Genomic DNA, 24,063 nt, shown 5'->3' with positions numbered 1-24,063 from the left:
AGATCGGGCCTTAAAAAGCACGTTCTCCTTCTTCCCCCCTCTTCACTCTGCCCTTCGTTTCCGTGTCAGGGACACGTTTCTTTATATTGGTCCAAATCCCCTTCCCCCTCCTTCCACATTATCTGGACTTGTTGGTAAGGAAGGGGGCGATCTATAGATAGATTCAGAGAGGAGTGGGGAGAAGAAAGGGTGATGTTAGGAGGCCAGATGGTGCAAGCAGAGGTTGGCTTGGTCTTAAGGGGTGCTTGAAAGAATGAAGAATGCTGGCTGAGCTTCAGTGGAGGATTGGGCTGGGATTTTTTGGAGAATGGCAGTACCAAAACATCTGGAAGGTGTCCAGTTGGGAATCTGAAGGGGAATGCCAGGTGTTATAAACCAGCAGAGTAGAGATGTTAATGTGATCTATAACATGTTCCCCTCTGCATGAGAACAAACAGGAGACTTGTTACTTAAGCTTATCAGAACAGAACTATTGCCTTTTATGGGAGAGGAAATTACAACAGCAGCATTAGGATGTAACTTTAAAATGAGTAGAAGATGGCAAAAGAATTCTGGATTTTGTGTGTCCCTGGTACAGCACCCTGATTGATAACGCTGCTAACCAAATGCTGATAGGAGACACAACTGCAATTCCTCTTGGATATCCATTTATTATTATAAAGGAAGATTTGTGTGTTGCTGTGTGCGGGTGGGGGAGAATCAAATATAACTAACGGAGGATACATTTGCATGAAAAGAGAACTTTGCTTCTTCAGAGCTCAGCCTGTCTGCTTGGTCCCAGTTACAACCCACTGTTTGTGACATCGCTTTGTTTCCATAGTGATACTTTGGGTGGTCCCAAAGGCGAACTGGGATGGGTGGGGGTGGGGGTGGGAAATGACAGAATGAATTTAAGTAGATGCCCCCCCCCCCAATAATAAATAATCAACTCATTATGGGAAATAGTCTTGGAAAATGAGAGAGGATAGTGCTTAGATAAGAGGTTTCTAATTGATTGAAAGTCCAGAATTAGTCAAGAGACTTTCAGACTTTTAGCATTTAATATATAGGTCGATTAACTCCAAAGAGATATTGGTGTGTTAAGTTTTTCATACTGATGTTTATGTTAAGTATGGAGATTAAATATCTTGGTGTATTTCTTACTGTAGTGGGCTGCTAATCTTTCCCTTTAGAAATGACCACAGAGGGGTACATTCTTAGAGAGCTGATACAAATAAACATTTGTAACATTATGGCTGTCTTCATACAACAAACGTAGGTCTGTTAAAAAATAATGGCTGCATTTTTGCGGCTAGCTTTATTTCTGCAAATTTTGTCCATTTGGGAAGTTTATGTTTATGTGTATTGTGTCAATCAAAAACACTGATTAATTCAGTGACTAAGTTAAGTGTGTTGTGTAAACGTGGCCTTTTGTGATCATTTACTGAATGCTTTGGCACGGTAACTTGTCTTGGGGCAAGTTAGACATTTATTTTGAATTCACTGCATGCTTGAAATATGAGGGTTGAGCAATTTTGCAAAGGAGTTTATTTCTATCTTGTTTACAGTTACAGACTAGCAGTTTCTGTGGTTGAAGCCACTGCTCTCGAGAACAGCCCAAACTCTTGAAGCAAAGAACCAAGTACTTTGAAGGCTTTGTAAGAAAGTATTTTTCAACCATCTTTCAAAAGTGCAGGACTTCATGTCCCATAATCCATAGTCAGTGTGTAATTGAAAACTTAAGTCAACATATGTGTAAGGTGTAAGGTTGAGAAATCTTGTTTTACTGTATAGAACATGATGCTATGTTTGAAGAAGAGACAAATTTCAAACTTCCTTGGACTCACGGGAATAGTTTTTGATGTATGTCCTTGCGTATAGAGAATGACAAAGCCATTTGTCTGCCGTTACAGTCCCATATTAAGGAATTACAAGGTTCAAGATCTATGATCCCTCCCTTGACATCAGACATCATGATAAATACATAGCTTTGTAAACTGTGATCGCAGGGTGTCTGGAGATAACACAGCCTTCTACTTCTTGCCTTCTGATCCCTTAATGGGCTAATGAAACTCTTTGGAGTTTAAACCTTCCAGTGTACATGTGGGGCTTTACCCTGGTTCCAGGGGGAGGAGGGAATACATACACAATTGGGATGATTTACATGAAGTGATGTAATTTATCATTGTGGACAAGAGCAAGGGAACAGTCTGATTAGGTCAGAGAGTTCACTGTAGTCAGCATCCTTTCTTAGATAATGGTTACTTCCAGATGCTTTAGAAGTAGAAAGGTGGAAAGGTTTCAACCACATGGGGTACTGACCAGGAATTCCAGTTCCTCATGATCACTTCCAGCTTTTTATAATCTGACAGTTCTGGCAGTTCTCAGGAATTTTATTTATTTTCAAAAACAGCAGAATAATCAGTGGCAGCCTTCTGAGAAGTGTGGGGTTAGAAAGAAGAAATCCATCTAATAATCAGATACTAGTTCAAGAGCAGAAGCATCCCTTTCTAATTTAGTACTATGTCTTTATAATCAAAGGGATTTTAATAAGGGCTCCTTGGTAGGGCTGTTTTCCTGGCTGTTAATTATTTTAAGACTCCTAATCAAAATTTGGGCCAGGTGTTCAATTAAAAAAAATAATAAAAGGATAAAAATCGATGATCATTTAAAATATCAGATAGTATGAAATAATGTTTATCATGATTGAATTTTTAAATTAAGAAATGTTCTTAAATATAGCTTGACCTTAAACCTGAATTTAACAGATAAGCTAAAGGTATAATCAATAATTTCTCAAAATTAGATATGTGACTTGCTACCAAAGATCCTCCTCCTAATTTTTTTTAATTTAAAGTATCTTCTAATTGAAACATGAAATATGGACGAAGCATCTGACCAGCTTACACACCATCCAACTTAGATGCCATCTAAAATTGAACTGGTCATGTGTTTGTTATTGAGAATTTCCCAAATATGCAGAAATATACACACCATAATGCCATGACAATTCACTTTAAGAAAAAAAAGGTCAATCCACTGCAAAAAGCGCCTGTGATTTTGGAAAGTGTTGTGAATTCATTCAAAATGCTAAGGAACTTCTGAGGCTCACAATCTAACCCGAATCATCAACATCATTGTGAATTTTCAGAATATGTCAAAATGGCTGTCAAAGGTAAAGTGACCAGATTTTAAAATTGGTAAAGCGGGATACTATTGGAGGGGGGGGGGGGAAGCAGGCCTTTTTCCATTTCAAGGCGCTGCCGCTTCTTCCACGGCCTCCTTCTCCCCCCCACCTCTTGGAAGGCTTCGGGCGGCTCCTGGGCGGTGGGCGTCCAGGCGGGAAGAGCCGGAGTGATCGGGTTGATTGGGATTTTTTTTTTAAAAAAAACACGCTGGATTCCTTGAATGCCTGCGCGTGTGTGCAATGTAGCAGACCTTTTTCCATTTCAAGGCGCTGCCGCTTCTTCCACAGCTTCCTTCTCCCCCCACCTCTTGGAAGTCCAGCCAGCTGTCCGCCAAGCTCTCCACGGAGACTCACCCAGAGTTTTCACCATGATCTGCCTGGTGAGGGGAGGCGGCAGGTTGATGCAGACCAAATCCACATCCTGATGCAGCAGGACCTCGTCTATCCGGTTGGTGTAGAAGGGGATGCTCATCTCCTTGGCCAGTTCTTCCGCCTCTTCCTGAGTGCGGCCCCAGAGTGCCTTGACCGCGAAGCCCTTGTCCTTTAGAAGCGGGATGATGACCCGGGCGGTCAGGCTGGTGCTGAACACGCCCACCCCGGGCAGCATGGTTGTTGCTGCTGCTGCTGCGGCTGCTTCTGCCTGCTTCCCTCCACGCTCACCTTTTTCCTCCCCTTCCTCCTACTTCTCCTCGCTGCGATCTGGCTGCTGGACGCGCCTTCCTTTCCTCCGCGTTCGGCCCTTTCGTGCGGAGCCTCAAGATTACGATAAGGTGGCCAGATTTAACATGGGGGAGCTGACGATAGTTTGAGCGGGCACGGCCGGCGCAAACTACCGTCAGTCACCTCGCGCTCATCAAAACAAGTCCAGGGAGAGTAGGTGTTGGGCAGGAAGGCTTCTGGCAGCTCCCGGGCAGCGATGCCACTGCCATCCGCTCGCCGGCTCTTCCCGCCCAGACGCCCGACGCCTTCCAGCCCGCCCGGGGCGAGTCAGCTGCGGTGCAGCCGGTGGTGGGCAGGAAGGCTTCTGGCGGCTCCCGGGTGGCGATACCACCGCCTTCCGCACGCTGGCTCTTCCCGCCCAGACGCCCGAAGCCTTCCAGCCTGCCCGGGGCGAGTTGGCCGCGGTGCAGCCGGTGGTGGACAGGAGGGCTTCGGGCCATTCCTGGGTGGCGGATGCCCGGGCAGGAAGAGCTGGCGGGGGTGGTGGTTCCTTGGTTTATCGAGGAACTCCAGGAGATGAAGCGCCAAAAGAGACGCCTAGAGTGATGCTGAAGGACTAGTAACTCCGAATCCGACCGAACACAATTAAGAGCCTTTATTAGGACTTATCTAGTGGCAATACGGGCGGCAAAATGTGCTCATTTTTCCACTCTTATTGCATCCGCAGAATCTCGCCCAGCCACCCTGTTCAGGATAGCACGCTCCCTCTTGAAAGGGAGGGATGCGGGCGAGCCCTTACAGGGTAGAGCTGAGGAGTTTGTTCAGTTTCTGTCGGATAAAATTGCTCGGATTCGGACAGTACCAGCCGAGATGCCGGGGGAGGGTCTTGATCGGATTTCGTGGAGCGAGTTTCAACTTGTCGCTCCTGAGGAAGTGGACAAGGCCATGGGAGTGGTGAGTGCCTCCACCTGTTTACTGGACCCGTGTCCCTCTTGGCTGGTCTCGACCAGCAGGGAGGTGACATATGGCTGGCTCCAGAGGATTGTTAACACCTTTCTCCGGGAGGGATCCTTCCCTCACCCTCTAAAGGACGTGGTGGTGAGACCCCTCCTTAAGAAACCTTCTTTGGAACCAGCCATCTTAAACAACTATCGTACAGTCTCCAACCTCTCGTTCGTAGGGAAGGTTGTTGAAAAGGTGGTGGCCTTTCAACTCCGACGGACCTTGGATGACTGTCCCGCGAAAAGCAGGACGTCTGGTCACCTTAGTCAAAGGGGAGTACTCACTCACTGTTTAACTGTCATGATAGGGGTGGACAGTCACAAAATGCTCATATGTATTAAAAAGGACTATAAGAGAAAGACTTTCCCCAAAACTAGAGTACAAGGCAGAAGTGAAGACATTTGATTTTTAAAGTGAACTTTTACATATATGTGGAATTGTGATTCAAAACAAATGTTATACTCTATGATCAAAGGTTTTGGAATATAAGGATACAGAAAGATTCCATTAGAATGAAAACTGATAGGTTAAAGCAATCAGACAGCATATCTTCTTTAGGAAATATGTGATGTACAGAATAAAAATGTGATTCAAATTATATTCTTGGTTATTTAAGATGAGATTTAAATTGTAAATAAATGATACCTGTTATGCTGAATGCACTTTTCTTTGCTCTTCAATAAAAAAAGACTTGCAGAGCAGTTTTCAAAGAATAAAATTGTCCCTTCCTGGCAGCTTGCAAAGGGGAAAAAAGATAGGAAAATAGGACAAAAATACTACTGCAAAAATTGAAACATTTATATATGCAGCATTATGCTATATATTGCATTGCTGGATATTTCATCTTGGGTAATTGTTGTATTTTGTTTCTAATAAGCTCCATTTGATAACACTTTTAAAGGCAAAAGTAAATTACAGAATCTTGAATTTGTACTTGCAATGTGTTTTTGAATAACTTAAATATAAATTGGAATAATTTAAATTTAAATTAGAATCCATTGATCATATATAATATCTGAAAGCAACTATATGAATTACTTTTGCCTTCTTTCCTGTAGAAGATAATAATACATGAATGCAATTTCCCCCTGGTCTTACATTAAACAACAGGAATTAACAATATGGGTAAACAAAACTTTCCAGGCTTGAAATATTCTGAATATTCAACATGATGGGTTTGCAATTTTGTCTTGCATTTGGGACATGTAAGGCATTTGATTTGAAGTGTTTTGCCATAGGGTACAAGGACTCAAAACAACCCGTTGCTTCCCCATTATTTTTTTCTGGCACCTAAATGTGCAGAGAGTGACAGCTTATACTGAAATGTGCCTACCACCAAATTTATAGAAAAAAATGGCCAAGTGGCTGATTTTCAAAAATCCCCACAGCAAACAATGCAAGAATAATTACATTTTACTCAAACATTTTATGGTTTTAAAATATGTAAAAGATCTCCCCTAAGTTGTATCCTCGCTATACACTTAACAATAAAATACTATTTAACATAACATATTTTGTTATTAAAATTATTTCATTCACGGAGTAAAAAAAAAAAGCATGAATTTCAGGGGTCCTAATCTTGACCAATGTTGAGAAAGCAAAGCAGAGTAAGATATGGTTAGTATTTGGCTGGAAAACCACTACCAGGTTGATTTACTAGGCTGCATAGTAAAACCAAAAACAAACATAACCCCTTAGCAGACAGCTGTGGCAGACTAGATCCATATTGGGCCCAAGAAAACAACATTAACCAGGAATTGAACTCAACTTGAGAGAGACTTAATTTTTTTTTAAAAAATACCTTGACCTTATAGCATTTTTGAGGGTATACAGGTAGCCCTTACTAACTAAGTCCAAAATTTCTGTTGTTAAGTGAGACATTTGTTAAGTGAGTTTTGTCTGATTTTACGACCTTCCTTGCCACAGCTGTTAAGTGAATCACTGCAGTTGATTAGTTAGTAACCCGGTTAAGTGAATCTGGCTTCCCCATTGACTTTGCTTGTCAGAAGGTCACAAAAAGGGATCACATGACCCTGGGACACAGTCATAGTCATAAATATGAACCAGTTGCCAAGCGTCTGAATTTTGATCACATGATCATGGGGGAATGCTGCAATGGTCGTAACTGTGAAAAATGGTCATAAGTTACTTTTTTCAATGCCGTTGTAACTTTGATTGGTCACTAAATGAACTGTTGTAAGCGGCTGTCCTAAACACTAACCTAGTGTTTGGGGAATTATACGTTTGTCCTCATCATCAATTGCAGGTTGGATTGATTTCCAGCCAGTATAAGTTAAGGATGATGCAATTTCTGTGTTTCAGTAAATCTCCCATTCCATTTAAGGGCAGTCATGGCCTGTGAACTGAATGAGAATAATCCCTCTTAATTAGATAACAATGTAAAAGGAAGCAGTTTTGCTCATGATTTGGCAGTCTTACAGTAAAAATGTGCTTGTGAGTTGGTGAAGGAGATGTGACAAGAGGAAAACTGTTTGGATTGAAAGGAAGAATTAAATGAGTACACAAGACAACTGCTTCTTTGTAAATAATTTTTTTTGAGAGAAGAGAAAGCAACTAGTTGGGCAGCTTTTCAAAGCAAACAGAATGGGAAGTCAGAGGAAAGTAAAGTCCTTTTTCCTAAGACTAGCTAGAGGGCACTTCAGTTGAATCTCATCTATGCTGAAAGCCAGTTTCATGCTTCCTCTTTACTTACAGATTTAGGATAGTGGCCTTCTTGAAGGATATTTTCTGCTGAACTAGTTTTATTAGATATAAGTTGCTGGTATTTTTGGTCTTATGATAATATATATACATATAAAAATCATTTGACCAACATTTTGCCTTGTTTTTAATAATCTTTTCAAAAGCCCAAAATGAGCCCACATTTGAACAGCTTTTGACAGCCAGGCTGAATTTATAGTGTAAAGTACTTGTAGTGATTCTTGGTTCAATCAACATCTTGATCGCCCGAAATAGTAGAGGGAGATGGGGTTTACAGATCCTGATTGTAAGACGAAGAAATACATTTTTCTGATGAATCTCAAGAAGGCACCTTAAGGCAGTGGCCCTTGAACCTTTTGGTCATCAGGGTCCAGTTCTGTGAGGAGAGGTTTTTCTGGAGTCCAGTGGAGACCTGGTTTCGCTTGCTGCCTGCATCCCACAGATGGGACTTTGCTTGTTTGCATGGCCCAGTTTCTGGCATGCTGTGGCCCAGTGCCAGTCCACAGATCAGAGGTTGGGGAGGCCTGCCTTAAGAGCCTCAGTTATTTATCGTGGTTTTAGTTCCTTGAGGTGGTACCTATTCTGTTCTGTTCTCTCCTTGGTTAGCTGGATTAACTATTAATTGTAGAGCAACAACAGTAGTTTTCTTGTGCCTTTATCTGAAGAGAGACTACTCTCTTCTTCACTTAGGACACTTTCTAACTTCGCCTGTCACGTACACAGTCTCAGACATTTAAGGTAATGGCACTTTTCTCTCCTCTTCCTGTTCCCACTTCTCTGACTGAATTTTTCCAGGAAAGCTTTCTGATTTAGTAATGTCGGTCCTAGGGGGGCTGGAGGTCACAAGGCCAAGGGAATGATTGACAAGGTCAACAGGCTAAAATGTTGGAGAAAATGTCTGGGGATATTGAGCAGACTGAGAGAAGGATGTCCAAGAATCCCAAGGGGTATGCCATTATTACAAGTGGGTGGGGTGAGGATAATTGTTGGATGGAGTAGAAGCCATCAATGCAATTATTTGCCAGGTTCTTAGCTAAACAGTTATATGATCAATATTTTTCATTGTTTCTACTAATGATAAAAAATGAGATTTCTCTATAGATGATAAAAATGAGACTTCCTTCAGATCTTAGATGATTAATGGTAGGGCAATAATCTAGTCAACGTATTCACAACGACTTCTTTACTTCATATATGGTACAGTTTTGTTTAACTGTCTTCGTCATCTTGATACTAACCAAGTTGAGGCCATCTTCCTCAACTTGGTATTATCCAGATACATTGTGTCTTAACTCCTACTACTCCTGGCAAGAATGACTAAAGGTTGTGCTGCTTGGGACTTGTATGAATTATTATTAGCATATCTGAAAGACACCAGGGTGAGACTAAGAGAAATCAAAGGGATCTACAGACTGATATCTTCCATTACCAGATCACAATCATCCTGTGATAAAAGAATGTGCTGTTGCTTGGGCCATCAGGGACTTGGGACAACTTCATGGGTTAAGGTTGGAATAAAAGAAAGGATTCCACAAAAGACTAGGAACCATTGCCATTCTCTTTCCCTTCTTTTGCTGCCGATGTCTGATTTGCTGAAATATATGGAGATTTAATAATGACTTATTTATGTATTTGATTTGTATAGCTGCCCATCAAACATGCATGACTCTCTGTGGCTCACATAATAAAAACAATTACAAAAATCTCCAAGCAAAAAACAAATGTCAATAAAACAACAACCCCATTCAAACCAAATTAAAAACTACATGGAAGCCAGTTTGGTGCAATGGTGAAGGCTGGGAAACTGAGTTTGATTCTTGCTTAGGCACCTACCCCTACACAAACTAGCTAACAAAAGAAGACACCCCAAAAACCCTTTCCTGTCATAGGTAACACTGAAAAAGCAAACTTGCCCGTGTTAAGTTTGAGTAGAAACTTAATTACATTTCCCTCCCACCCAGGAAAAGTTTTGAAAACATACCACATAAAGCCCAAAGATGTTCCACCAGGATTATTTTACTGAGACAAATCTCCAAATTTACCCCTTTAAACTGGTGTAAGGGAAAAGAGAAAATTGGGGTGGGGGTGGGGGGAAATCTAAGAATGGATTATCATATTCTTTTTGGCATGATGATGTCCATTGTTTTTCCTGTATGAGATCATTCAGCTTTTCTCAATATAGTATTCTTCACATATTTTGGAAAATAACTTCCATCAATTCTTGGCTAAGTGTGTGCAGTGATCAAAGATGATGCAAATTGTAGTTCAAAACATCTGGTTTACATGGAATGCTGTGCCTCCAGATATGAATTAGCTAGGAAGAGGGGCTGGTGGAAATAGCAGATCATATTGCTTAATGGTAAGTAATGGTTTTCATATAGGTCTTCAAAGTATTTCCATACTGACATGCCAGTTGTGGAACTTTTGTGTATTTCTCTGTAAAGCGGCTATATATATTTTAGATTATATTTCCATCTAATCCAAGTTGCTATCAAGACAGTTTAGATTTCATAGTTGCCTTTATGGATTGCATATGTCAGGGGATGATTAATTGTAGAGAGGCTTGATATTGTCATGGGGAACTTAAGGTAAGTTCCCAAATACTATCTAATATCCTGAAGAAAATTAAAATGTAAGTACACCAAGATACAGCACATATTTGGCCCATGAGCCACAGGTATTTCCTTTAGAAACAACCTCCTGTTCCCATACTAGTGATGCTTCTAGTAATTATGAGATATATTCAGCTAATTGGCTGCTGTAATTAGATACAGATTGAACCCATTCATTATGGAAGGGGGAAAGGAGAAAATCCCTTCTGTGGATTGGCTCTGAGCCTTTGGCTTCTGCCTGATCACAGCTAGTTGAGGTTGCAGGCTGTCGCAATGAAGGTAAGCCTTTGCTCTTTGCTGCTGTTACCTGCTTTTGCTGATAAGTGTAAATTGGGAACAGGCAGAATAAGAGGAGTCATTTTTCCCTGATCAAGAAGCAAGGGATATATGTGAAAAAGTGGGTTTCTTTGAAGCAGAAGGGAGGGAAAAGGAAAAAGAAGGAAACTTAAATTTTTGAAGTTATGTCATATCTTGGGTGTATACTTTGATTAGCCATTTAGCTTTCTTTCTGTGTGATAGGAGTTTCTGACATCAGGTGTGTTCTTAGACTACCTAAGCAATATTCAGATGAAATCCTCTTCCATAACAATACATTGGATATTTTAAAGAACTCCTTTCTATCATCTTATTCAAGGCTAATCTATTATATTTTTTTTAAAAAAAGCCTAATCATCATCCTCCTCCTCCTCCTCCTCCTCCTCCTCCTCCTCCTCATCATCATCATCATCATCATCATCATCATCTCAAGCAGAATTAGAAGCCCTGGACAGGAAGACTTGAAAAATAATGACAATAAATCATGACCTTCATCAATGCAGGAACATTGATAGACTCTATCTACCAAGGAAAATGGGTGGGTGCAGAATGTTGCAAGTGCATCAGGTAGTTGAAGAAGAAAAAAAGGGCATTGAAAACAGTGAAGAAGATGAACTGAAGGTAGTACTGTGTTTCCCCTAAAATAAGATGGGGTCTTATTTTGTTTTGACCCCCCCTTATTTTTGGGGAGGTCTTATTATTTTTGAGGTGCAAGAGGCGATGAGTGTAGTCACCTCATGGCTGCTGCTCTGCTGCAAAATTTTTGGGGAGGGCTTATTTTCAGGGGAGGGCTTATTTTAGCATATGCACTGAAAAGCCCAATTGGGCTTATTATATGGGGAGGGCTTATTTTCAAGGAAACAGGGTATATCAGGAAGGCATACTGAGTACTGGAGAGACCAAACTGGCCTACAAGAAAGATCAAAAGAAGGAGAGAAAGGAGGCATAGCAAGACAAAGTATTACATGGCCAGTACTTTAAAAAAATTAGCAGGGAAAGCAATAGTAATAGGACCTGGCAATGGCTAAGAGCAGGAAAGTTAAAGAAAGGGATAGAGGGGCTATTTCTGATTGCACAAGACCATGCTTTAAGAACGAATACATACAAAGCCAGAATCAAGAAGACAGCAATGAATGGAAAATGCTGCCTCTCCAAAGAAGCTGAAGAAACAGTATACCCCCTGGTTAGCTGCTGCAAGAAGATCACCCAGACTAACTACAAGCAGCAGCATGGCAAAGTAGCAACAATACTGCATTGGAAGATCTACATGAAATATCATTTGCCTGCAAGCAAGAACTGGTGGGACCATAAAATAGAGAAAGTCATAGAAAATGAAGCCAAATTGCTCTTTAGAATTTAGAATTAGAATTCTAAACTTTAGAACTCAAACTGACAGGCACCTGACACAAAACACCCCAGATTTAATAATTGTTGATAAGAAACACAAAAAAGGCTGGATAGTGGGCATGGCAGTACCTGGAGACAGCAGAAGAAAAGAGAAAGAACTGGGGAAGATAATAAAAAGACTACAAATAGAAATAGAACGACTGTGACAAAAGCAAGCAAAAGTAGCATCAATTGTAATAGGCGCCTTGGGGGTGATCTCAAAACATCTGGAGCACCACATGGACACCATCGCCACTGACAAATTCATCATCAGTCAATTGCAAAAGGCAGCTTTACTCAGCTCAGCTTACATCCTGCAACAATATCTGTAACACCATCAAACATCCAGACCTGCCAATCCCAAATCCTTGGAAAGGATCTGATAGATAGACAAAAATGTCAGATCCGGTTTCAATATCTGGCTGACTTTGTGACCAACCGTCATAATAATAAATAACCCAAGGTTAGCAAATATACCTAATGCTCCTTCCTCTTTCTATATTCCCCATGACAACAATCCTGCAAGGTGGGTTGGCCCCAAGTCACCCAGTCAGTTTTTCATATGTAAAGCAGGACTAGAACTCACTGCCTCCTGGTTTCTAACCCGCTGTCTTAACCACTAGGCCAAGCAGGCTTTCTAATAGTTCACATTTGTATGTAACATATAAATTCATCTTCAACTTTAGGTATATATATATATAAAATATGGAAAGTATACAGATTAGAAGATATTATTCCCAAAGCAGGATTGCATCATAGAAAGTCACTGGAGAAGGCCTCCTCCTCCTCCTCCTCCTCCTCCTCCTCCTCCTCCTCCTCCTCCTCCTCCTCCCCCCTTGCTCTTCTGGGGGGTAGTATTCCGTAACCACCCCTGCATTTTCTTCTTGGCCTAAGAAACAGGCTTTGTTTATAGCACATGCATCTTGTGGGATTGGACTGAATTGGCACTGCAGGAGAGGTTCTCCCTCTGTTGAAGAGTCTTGTGGCTTGGCAAACTAATCTAAGGCATGACAAATGGATGCCATTGTTCCCATTCTTTTTTCCAGGGCGCTGCTCAGGAGAGTCCAAGCAAGGGTTAAATACAGCCAAACTGCCCAGAACTGAATTGAAACTTTAAGCCACGCCTCTGGTGCTGATTATCCCCAGATTTTTTCAATTCAGATAGCCCAGTGAACGCGCTTAAAGTTTCTCTTCATTTATTTTACTAGCTTGGACTCTCTTGAGCATTTATTGTGAGTATTATTCAGTTTAGGATGTGAACAGGCTGAGTGAGTGTATTTAAGATTCTTTAATTTGTTCCTGATTCACTCTTCTTTCCCCCGGCGTCCTGTTTAACTCTCAGGCGCCGCTCGGAACACAGGCAGCTGCTGGGGCAAGAGCGCAGGTTGGAGTTCCAACGCCAGCGCTGTTGCGACCCTCGCTGGGGAGGGGGAAGCCCCGCTGAGGCTCCTGTGGTTAGCGTCCGTGCCTTGAATGACCGGCGTGCAGGTGCAGGGCCTCAGAGCTCCGGATTGCTTGGCGGCAACTTTTAAAGTGATTAGTTTCTTTCCGGCCGCCATTTTGGAGCTATTTATAGTTTCGGTTTCTACTTTACACCCCGTGCCGCAGCTGCCTGCAGCCTGATTCACAGCAGGAGCCACGAGGAGCCACTCTTTGTCCGGCCTGGCTGGCAATTTGGTGTGTGTCCCGTTCACCTGAGCGGCAAGGATTGGGGCCGCTGGTCACAAGCCTCATTCCTGCAGTGCTGGGAGCTGTTAACGCTCGCGCTTTATTCCACCTGCTGGATATTGGTGCTGCGACACCCCCCCACGTCTCTTCAGAGCGTCTGTTGGTTTGCAGGGTTTTTGCAAGGTGGTGAGTGGAGGTAGCCCCTGATTCTCTTGGGCCACAGTTTCCTATATGGCTGAGCAGGCTCCCGAGGATTCCATCCAGGCAGGAGGTTCCTCCAGGGTTTTCTCCAGACAGGCTGGCATGGTTGCCAGGGAGGCCATCGGGGACTCCAAACCATACTCCAGGCCCGGGTCTAAGCAGGGATCAGGGCCAGACAAGGATGCAGTGCGTCGCCAAAAGGCCCTCGAAAAGCAATTCTCCAAGGCCCAGCACCAAACGCAATCCTCCCAATCGGTGTCTCCTGAGGAGCCCGCCATGGAAGTTCCTCTGGCCCAGCCTAGGCCTGTTTTAGACAGTGAGGATGAGGGCCAGGAATTTTTCCCCATGGCTTCCATGTCTAGGGCAGTATCACCAGGGCCCTCGATGGTAGATCAGGCTGATCTTTTTGCTTGCCCTTCGGACCTCGAGGAAGGCCCTGCCCCGGGTCCCTTGGCCCCTCAACTTCCGCCTTCAAGGCCCAAAACCAGGGCTCAGCCCATGGAGGATCTTGGGCCTGACCTTTCAGTGGAAATGCAGGAAGTTATCAACAGGGCCATTTCCCAGGGCATCGAAGCGGGCATGTTGCACAAGGGCAAACACACCTGCAAGACTAAGCACCTAGAGCCCCAGCCAGTTCCTGTGGTTGCTTCTCCTCCACGTCCCTTGCATTCCCCCCATTCCTCTTCGGGTTCCGAGGCTTTGGACTGGGAGGAGGGGGATGACATTCTGCCTGTTCAGGAGGCTGAATTCTCGGGGGAGGAAGGTGCAGTGGCTCAAAAGCCCACTTCTTCGGGGCTATTTAACATTGCAAATTTCAAAACCATTTTGAACAAGGCCAAGCTGGCCACCCGTATGGGATCCACTCCACCTGTTCAAGCTCCTGCTGAACTGGGTGACTTGTCTGGGGATTTGTTTGAGGAACCGGTCTCGGTCCAGGAGATCATTCCTATCCCCAAGATGTTTCTTAATTTGGTTCAGAAACTATGGGCCCAGCCTGCTACCATGGCTACCCCCTCTAGCAATGATAAGAAGCTGTACACTGTGGATGCCAGCCTGGAGGATTTACTTAAGCTGCCGCCTATCGATCCTCCGGTAGCGGCCCTCACCTCAACGTCTGTGCTTCCGCCTGATCTGTTAGAGGGTCTTAAGGCTGAGGATAAGAAATCTGAGAATGCCTGTCATAAGACGCACCAGGTGGCCGCATGAACAATTAATAGCAATAGCAGTTAGACTTATATACCGCTTCATAGGGCTTTCAGCCCTCTCTAAGCGGTTTACAGAGTCAGCATATCGCCCCCACAGTCTGGGTCCTCATTTCACCCACCTCAGAAGGATGAAAGGCTGAGTCAACCTTGAGCTGGTGAGATTAGAACCGCTGAACTGCAGATAACAGTCAGCTGAAGTGGCCTGCAGTACTGCACCCTAACCACTGCGCCACCTCGGCTCGATGTCTGCCTCGGCTTCCTTTCTTTCACGGCCGCTCTCCTCTGGTTGAGGAAGTTAATGGCGAGGGTTCCAGTTAAGGATACCAAGTTGAGGCAGGAGATTAATAAAATCATGGCGGCCACTGAGTATACTGCTGATGCCACCCTCAGTGCGGCTACGTTCGCTTCTCGGGCCCTGGCTTCGAATGTTACCACCAGGCATCTCTTGTGGCTGAGGCATTGGAATGTTGACATGTGTTCCAAGTGGAAGTTGGTTTCTGCCCCTTTCAAAGGGGTCAAGCTTTTCGGGGAGGTCTTGGATCCAGTCCTAGTGGAAAATAAGGACAAAAAGAAGGTGATGCCATCGGTTTCTAAGAAATCCGATAAGAGGGGCTTTTACTTCTACAGGAGGCAGTCCTTTCGGAACTCGGAACCTTCTTCCAGTTCTGCTCAGTCGCATCGCCCGTTCAACCAGCAGGCGGACAAGTCCCAGGACCGTCAGTCCTTTTGGGACAGAGGTCGCCAACCGTATTACTCCAGACGCCCCTTTTGGGGGGGATCTGGCTCCCGCCCTTTCAGAAAGTATAAGTGACTGTCGGGAATCAGCTCCCATAGGAGGGCGGCTCCAATTGTTTCACGCCCAATGGGAGCAGGTCACGTCGGACCAGTGGATATTGCAAATGATCTGGCTGGGTCTCACCCTAGAATGCCTCTCTCTTCCTCCCCGTCATTTCATCAGGTGCCCTGTTCCCTCGTGCCCAGTCAAAAGATCCCTCATGGAACAGGAAATAAGACATCTCAGGGAGATCAGGGCCATAGAGCCGGTACCTTTTTTCATTGCCATCACCTCAGCTAGACATATCTCTGAGCTGGCTGCCTTGTCTGTCCATGAGGACTTGTGCTTGATTCCAGGACAGGGTGTTCCTTCAGCTGGACCCTTCTTTCATGCCTAAAATTAATTGCTGGTTCCACCGGGCCCAGGAGGTCATCCTTCCTGACTTCTGTCCGCATCTGAGACATCCTCGCGAGGAGCGCTGGCACAAGCTGGATGTTCGCAGGACGCTACGCAGATACATCAAGCGTACGACCAGTTTTCAACGTTCTGAGTCGTTATTTGTATCCTTCCAGCTGTCGTCTCAGGGCAGGAAGGTTTCCTCATCTACAATTGGTGGATGGCTTAGGGCCTGCATCATTCTCGCTCATGTTCTGCAGTCTTGACCGGTACCCAGTCGCATCACGGGGCATTCGACCAGAAGCGCTGCCACCACTGTGGCCTGGGCGACGCAGGCTCCCATTGAGGAGATTTGCAGAGCGGTCACATGGACTTCCTTATCTCCGTTTGTGCGGAATTACAAGTTGGACAAGTTTGCTTCAGCGGAAGGGGCCTTTGGGAGGCGTGTGCTGCAGGGTATTCATTCCAGCGGAGAGACCCTCTCTGCTTCTGCTTCCTGCCCTAGTGACATTTAGCTTGGGTATGTCCCTTGTTTGGACTCTCCTGAGCAGCGCCCTGGAAAAGGACCATTGACTTACCTGAAGGGTCGTTTCCAGGGCGCTGCGAAGGAGAGTCCACCCCACCCTGAGGTCTGGCTCTGCTGTTATGTTTATTTCCTTGGATGTTCCAGTTGGACTTGTTCCGGTTGTGTTTCTTGTTGATTCCATGTTGGACTTCTGAGCGTGCAACAGTTCTACATCTTCATTGAAAAATCTGAGGACAATCAGCACCAGAGGCGTGGCTTAAAGTTTCAATTAAGTTCTGGGCAGTTTGGCTGTATTTAACCCTTGCTTGAACTCTCCTTCGCAGCGCCCTGAAAACGACCCTTCAGGTAAGTCAATGGTCCGTTTCCTGTGATTGCAAACTCAGTGAATATATTGGATATATATACGTATGGGAGGCAGACCCGCATGCTGGCAATCTGTTTTATTTTATCCCTCCTCCTGGTCCTCTTCCCACCCCCTCCGCTTGGAGAGGAGAAGCAGTCCCTACCTTTATTTGCTCTGATGTCATTTGGTGGCTGGAGCCAGCTCTGGGGGAATGGAGTAAATTGTCCAGAAACAAAAGTAGATTAATCTCCCTCCACCCCAAAATGCCTATTGATGGGGTTGGGTGGGGTGTGAGAGTAGAGTACAAGAATAGAGGCCTGCTTGTGGGTCATAAGAATTATTTTACGTCATCTGAAAGCAGAGCTAGAGGGGAAAGGTCAGCAGACATACCCTAATGTACCCACTGTTGAGTTCCTGATTAAAAAGCAACTCACATTTAGCAATCCTGCAAGACTTCGGCTGCTCCGCTCTGCAATCTCGCTTACTTACTTGCTCAGTCAGTACATGAATGAATCAGCTTGGACACAACTGGGGAGGGAAGGACTTTGAAGGGCAACCTTCCCAACAAACGGTATATTCAGGATCCAGCATTCTTTCAGAGTTTTTTCTAGGCACTGCTGATTTTTACATAGAGAACGCAGAGGTCTTTGCTAATGCTTGGCAGAGGAAACCGGACAGCAGCCCTCCCAGTTAGATCAGCCTTTGCAAGAAATCACATTTTCTTTCCATGCAAATGAGTTACCAAGGAAATGTTAGTCTCTCTCTCTCTTCCTCATACCCCACCCCCCAAACAGGGCTTTGATCAAAATACAGGCTCTGGACTGATTCCGCTTGTTGTCATATCATCAATCCAAGTCACTTTTTTCACTGGCTCTTTTATGTGTATTATAGATATTCTTTATTTGTCAGAAGACTATCGTTCTATCTTTTTCCCTCCTTGGACTTGCCTCCATTCATTCAATTTGGAGCTTCCTGGTGTTAAAGTGCTTTTTCCTCCTGCCAAATCCTATTGCCAAGATCTTTTCTAATCATTTGCAGCATTTATACATGAGGACATGGAATATCTTCTCATTGGAAGGGACGGAGGCTAGCGATTTAATATTTGAACATTACAAAAAAAATTTGCAGAGGATGGCTGCAACATCATCTAGAAAGGTCCTGAGGTCTGCATGTCAGTGTAGTAGGTATCTTACGATTAGGGTCTTATTAGGATTGAATGTTATCTTTTGATTCTAATAACCCCTCTCCTGATTTTCAGTGGCTTGCCTAAAATTCATCTACTGTGATTGAAACTTAACTTATGATTGCCAGTAACTTGGGGGCTTGATACACTATGGATGTAGTGTAGGCAATATATTCTCTCTCTTCCCCCTCTCCAATGTAACGTTGGTTTCTCAAATATTTGTGTTGGATGATCCTCCCCTGCTGTTCGAAGTTTGTTTTAACTTAACATCAGAACTGAAACAGCCCCGATCCTATCCTGGTCTGTGAAGTCCTTTAGCTGGCGATTGTAGATTTCTCTCTTTTTCTTTGTGTCCCTTTCAGTTTTTCTGAAGAAAGCTGGGAGATTCCAAGGGGAGAGCCTAGATACTGCAAACAGTATAGTGGGTCTCCACCCTCTTTCTTGTACGGGGAAAATAGTACCTTTCTGAGAGATAACTACTAGGTTCCCTGTCTGACTGTAGGCTGTCTGATTATAATCTTTTTGTTAAGAAGCTTTTACAAAAGCTTCATTTTGAGCAGATTTGGGGAATGGCTGACCTGGAATAAAATAACTGTCAACCCTGAAGCGAACCTAGTAGTGGGGCCATCTTTGAGGTTTCAGGGCTGCCACTAGATGGGAGGGGGAGGGAAATAGTTAGCTGGGGTGTTGTAGTCAAAATAATAAGTTTTCCTGTGGGAACCAAGATCATTCCAACAGGTGGTTGGAAGAGGAGGAGCAAAGTAACCAAGCAACTGGACAGCACCTCGATTGGACCATGTGACTGATGACTTGGGGAAGGAGGGAAACATTAACTTTTTAATCTGGTGAAAGCCGCAGGAACTTTCAGAGTTGGTTTTCATCAGTTGTGCCAATATGATGCATCCAATAAATCATTCCTTGAGGAATCTTATCTGCCTCGGAGTTCTGCTTTCTATGGGTGCATTACTTGGAACGCTGGCAATAACACCATATTGTCACACTAGAGAAAGGTCCATTTCTTTGTCATTCTAATGAAGGAAGGAAAAGGATTGGTGGGATCCCATTGTCAGACCTGCAGCCATCTTTTCTTTTGGATCTCAGCCCTGTCACACTTTCTATTATTCTACTCTGCATTTTCTATTGTGGGAGAATGGGAGGGAGGATTATATGGAGTTGGATGATATGTAGCCATAACAAAATTCTTTCTAGAAAGCCAAGGTCATCCTTTGTCTCTGCACCTGGCAGGAACTGGATGTGGGGGAACTGCCAGCATGGCAGTGGAATATTGGACCATGTGATGGGCTTGTGGGTGTGGGGGCAAGGTCTTGAACTTTCAACTGGGTGGGAAATCTGGGCAGCTTTCAGATTCGGGTTTTCCCAGATGTGCCAATATGGCTCTCTTAATATATTGGAACTTTGAGGAATCCTTTGCCTCAGACTCTGATTTACTTTTGAATGCTATTTGGAATCCTGACACCCATCTGGGAAGGAATGCCTTGTGGAACATTGCTTAATTTTTCCAGGAGGATCTCAAAATCCTTAACTTTTTGCCCCAGCAACAATCTAAGACATGCTGTGCTTAAATTCCTGGTCTGACTGAGTCTTTTACCCATCTTAAAAGTAGACCAACAGATGAAAAATCCCTGAACAATCAAGGCAAAAATTACATAGCAATTCCTTTTTATTTATTAATAACACTTCTGGAGTGCAAATAGCCCCATCTTGAGCCAAATCTTAGATTCAGTGGAAGTTTCACCCTATGTTAGACTCAACCTCAACCCCAATACTCATTCACTCATTGGCTAAATCTGCACAACACACTAGATGAGGGTAAAATGGAAATGAATGGCTTATGGCTCAGTGACTTGTTGGAGCCCAGCCATTATCTTAACATGTTGTTTAAACTAAGCCATTGCATGGTTGGCCAAAAAGACGGAACTTGCAGAGTTGACTAAACTAACTTCTTTGATTAGAGAAAAGACAATATCTACGTTTATGGCTGACTGGGAAACCCTTTTAGACTTCTTCATGAAACAGAAAAAAAAGTACTTATTTCTTGTGGTTTCGATGATCAGAAAAGAAAATGCATAGTAGAAAAAAGTGAGCTTTTTTGTATTTGTAGAATAAGGGATAACTTTGTAAACATACTTAGGTTTGCAGCAATCTTCTTTCAGAATCTTCTTTCTACTGCTTTTTATTCTTTTCTGCATTTTGAGGTTTTAAAATAAAATTATGTATGTATGTATGTATGTATGTATGTATGTATGTATATACTAGGCCATTGCATTGAGATGGAACATAATTTATTTTGTTTTGGAGAATAGCGTGTTATGTGAACACAGCAACTGAAGTTAGAGAACTTGTTTCAGTGTGCTGTGTGACCCAGCCAGTTGTGTTTGGCCTTTTCACATTCCAGTATGTAATGAGTTCACAAGTTACGATAGTGATAACACTCTCTGGTAGACTGATGGATTAATATATTAATGCATGAAACTAGATCACCATTTCTTTGTTTTTGGTTTGAGACAAAAGAAATTTCCTTTGCAATAAGAAAAAATACTTATGTAATCAATCTAAACAGTCACTCTAATCAAAATCAAAACATTTATAACCAACCATACAAAAAAAATGCTCAAGTGGACAGCATTACTTGGAGAATGTGGGCCTTCTGACTGATTAGCTGTCTGCTCTTGGATGCCATCCATGTTCTTCAGTGGAGATATGCATGTGGTCTCCCTCCTTGTAGGCTTTAAAACTGACAGTTCTCAATCACTCTTAGTGTTTGGTCAGATGGAAGAGTCATAGAGGAAATGCAGAGATTAAGATGTGGAACTGAGACTTGAAAGATTCTAGATCAAATATCTCTGTTGACATTATTAATATTAATTTTTGATTCCATTTTCAGTGTTGGGAAATTTTTCACCACTCTGGGCCTGTTAGATAAGTCTATGTATTCTTTTCCTTTAGTAGAAAATCTTTAGTTCCCTGTAATGTCCAATTTATAAAAGTTTGATGCACAAGGAGTTTGTCTTTGGTGCATATGCTCTCAGTGTACATAAAAAGACAAGATACATTCGTCAAGAATCATAAGGTACAACACTTAATGATAGTCATAGGGTATCAATAAGAAATCAGGAAACAATCAATATCAGTATAAATCATAAGAATACAACATCAAAGTTACAGTCCTGCAGTCATAAGTGGGAGGAGATGGGTGATAGGAACGATGAGAAGACTAATAGTAATGAAGCCTTAGTGAATAGTTTGACAGTGGTGAGGGAATTATTTGTTCAGCAGAATGATGGCGTTCGGGGGAAAAACTGTTCTTGTGTCTAGTTGTCTTGGTGTGCAGTGCTCCATAGTGTTGTTTTTGAGCGTAGGAGTTGAAACAATTTGAGAGTTGAAACTATCTGGAACTCTCGTGGTTGATCTCTGGCCCTCTTTTTTTTTCCAGAGAGATTCAAAGAATTGGTCTACTCGCCAGCTCTTTGTTCTTTGTCAGGCACGTTGGCTCTGCTTTTCATGGATTCATCTTCAGTCTACAATTTCTTTGTCTGGAAGTTATCTAGTTTCTGCTTGTAAAAAGTCCTTGACTATTGTATTTAAAAAATCTTTGCTTAGCCTGTTTGGATTCACTTAGTCAACATTTCTCAATGTTTTTAAATCTCTGTGTAAATGTACATGTATATAAACACACACAATTTCATGGCTAGTTTAGTATTTGGTGGATAATAAATTTAAATTTAGATAAATAAAAATAATAAATATTTGTGAATGAGTTTCACCATTATGGATTCAATGGGCAACTTGTACTCGTGGTATTTCTGACCAATCTGCACATTTATATCCTTCACGGGTTTGAAAAGCAAAAGATAGCTGAAATAAGATCATAAACACACTTGTGGTTTCACTTAGAGATTGTCTCACTTAATAACTGAGGTACCAGTCCCAATTATGGTTGCTAAATGAGGGCCACCTGCATTTTTTAATTTAAAACATTTATATTGCTTTTCATTAAATACATCTTGAGGAAATGGCAATAAAATTCAGAGCAAACAGTTGGTTAAAACAGCTGAGTGAAGTGATATTAAAATATATATTATGTCTTGCAGATGACAATTATTACCCAACTAAGTAACATCATCAGTGCTAGAGGTTTGCAAACTCCACTCCCTCCTGGCACTGATTATATTATCTAGTTGGGTAATGAAACATCTGCAAGAAAACATCCTCAGAGAGCGCCAGGAACCCTGCGGTTCAACCCTGAGGTACAAATATTGTCTTCTATTGGTGATTTTAGAATATGGACAGGAAGATAGGAACAATAGAGTTTCTAAGGCACAAGAACATTCATAGGAGTGGAAAGTCTTTATTTCTTTTTAAGGGGGAGGTGGAGAAGAGGCAGAAATAATAAAATACAATTTGCACATGCAAGTTGCATCCCCATGGCAAACCTCCTAAAGCAGATGCAATTTGTTTTTCTCAAGAGTTACAGGACTTTGTGGTGTGCCTGAGCACTGCTCAGCAAAGATGCTAATCTAATTAGCGTTTGAGTCATCAGGAGGGAAGATTTAGTTTTACACTGGTAGCTCCGTTTTTGGTAAAGTGCCAGATTAATTTCCCTTCATCTGTAAGTCCTGGATCTTTTGCTTTTGCCTGACTGCCCCTTATAAACTCACTGAGGAAAGGAGACAGGGAAAGGGAGATTTCCCCCCCACAACAGTCTTCTTGGAGCCAATAGGAACCAAGCAAGATTGGGGATCGTGGCCTGAAGACTTCCTTGCCAACTCAACTTGCAAACAGCTGGATGCCTTTGGAACACGGGTCAGGGAAGCTGACAGAGGTCCGATCACCTTTAATTCTGCACAGATTGCCTCCTTTTTCCATACCAACCATCAATTATAAAATGATCTAATCTAAGTATGTGTGTGTGTGTATGTGTGTGTGTGTACACACACACACACACACACACACAGAGAGATAGATGATAGATAGATAGATAGATAGATAGATAGATGGATAGATGATAGATAGATAGATAGATAGATAGATAGATAGATAGATAGATAGATAGATAGATAGATAGATGATAGATAGCATTATGTGTTTGCCAGAGAAGGGGTAGAATTACTCTTCTGGGCCTATCTCATAAAACATTCAGGCCTGTGGCGTAACCCTTTCCTAAAAACCAAAACTGCTGCCTTCTTCATCCTTAATGTATGGTGTGAGACTCAAGTCATAGCCTTGATCCAAATGTTGGAAAGAAAGGGAGGAAGGAAGTCTGGATCTCTTCAATCTTTTTTTTTTCCTCCTATCATTCCCCAGTAGAATTTCCAGTTGCAATTTTTATCATCTTCTCTGCAGATCTTATAATGGACAGGATTTAGAGGTTTTAGTTACTTTGGAAAACTCTATTCTTGCCTCCTTGTGGTTTATTTTGAAAATGACAGAAAGGACTGTTTAAGTGGGTGTTTCAGTGGTGGATTCCGGATCCCGTTGCAACCAGTACAGTGCAACGGGGCCCAGTGTCCACCACATGAACGCGCGCAGCACGCTCATGCGTACGTACCACCTGCGATGCTCCATGATGCTCCACGACGTTCCAGCTGTTCGATGGAGCATTGCGCATTCGCCGTATGCTCCATGCGTGTGTGCGGAAGCCTCAAAAAGTTCAAATATCGGTAAGGAGCGTGGGTGGGTGGGTGGGCCCTCTGGAGCACCATACCAGAACGGTACCCGGTGTTCCCGGCAGGCACTGGTACGCCCGTACCAGGGCATACCAGTCATAACCCATCACTGGGCTTTTGCCTATGTCTAAGCATAACTGTGGGAATGGTTTCCTTGCTGCTGCACTGTTCAGGGGTGGGATTCAGCTGGTTCGGATTGTTTCAGGTGAACCGGTAG

The 24,063-nt window shown here is 43.0% G+C and overlaps 1 protein-coding gene and 1 pseudogene across 10 annotated transcripts in view; both read left to right on the top strand.

The window, feature by feature from the left end:
• TNS1 (tensin 1) overlaps positions 1–24,063 on the top strand; it is a 461,144-nt gene that overhangs the window by 107,625 nt on the left and 329,456 nt on the right. The gene's annotated exons all lie outside the window — the stretch shown is intronic.
• On the top strand, positions 10,435–12,194 carry LOC148049419 (uncharacterized; annotated as a pseudogene).

Source organism: Thamnophis sirtalis, unplaced genomic scaffold (assembly GCF_051295495.1).
Source record: "Thamnophis sirtalis isolate CommonGarterSnake01/CBP01778 unplaced genomic scaffold, rThaSir2_p1.2 scaffold_1, whole genome shotgun sequence".
NCBI classification, from domain to species: Eukaryota; Metazoa; Chordata; class Lepidosauria; order Squamata; family Natricidae; genus Thamnophis; species Thamnophis sirtalis.
This window is presented reverse-complemented; position numbering and strand designations above follow the sequence as displayed.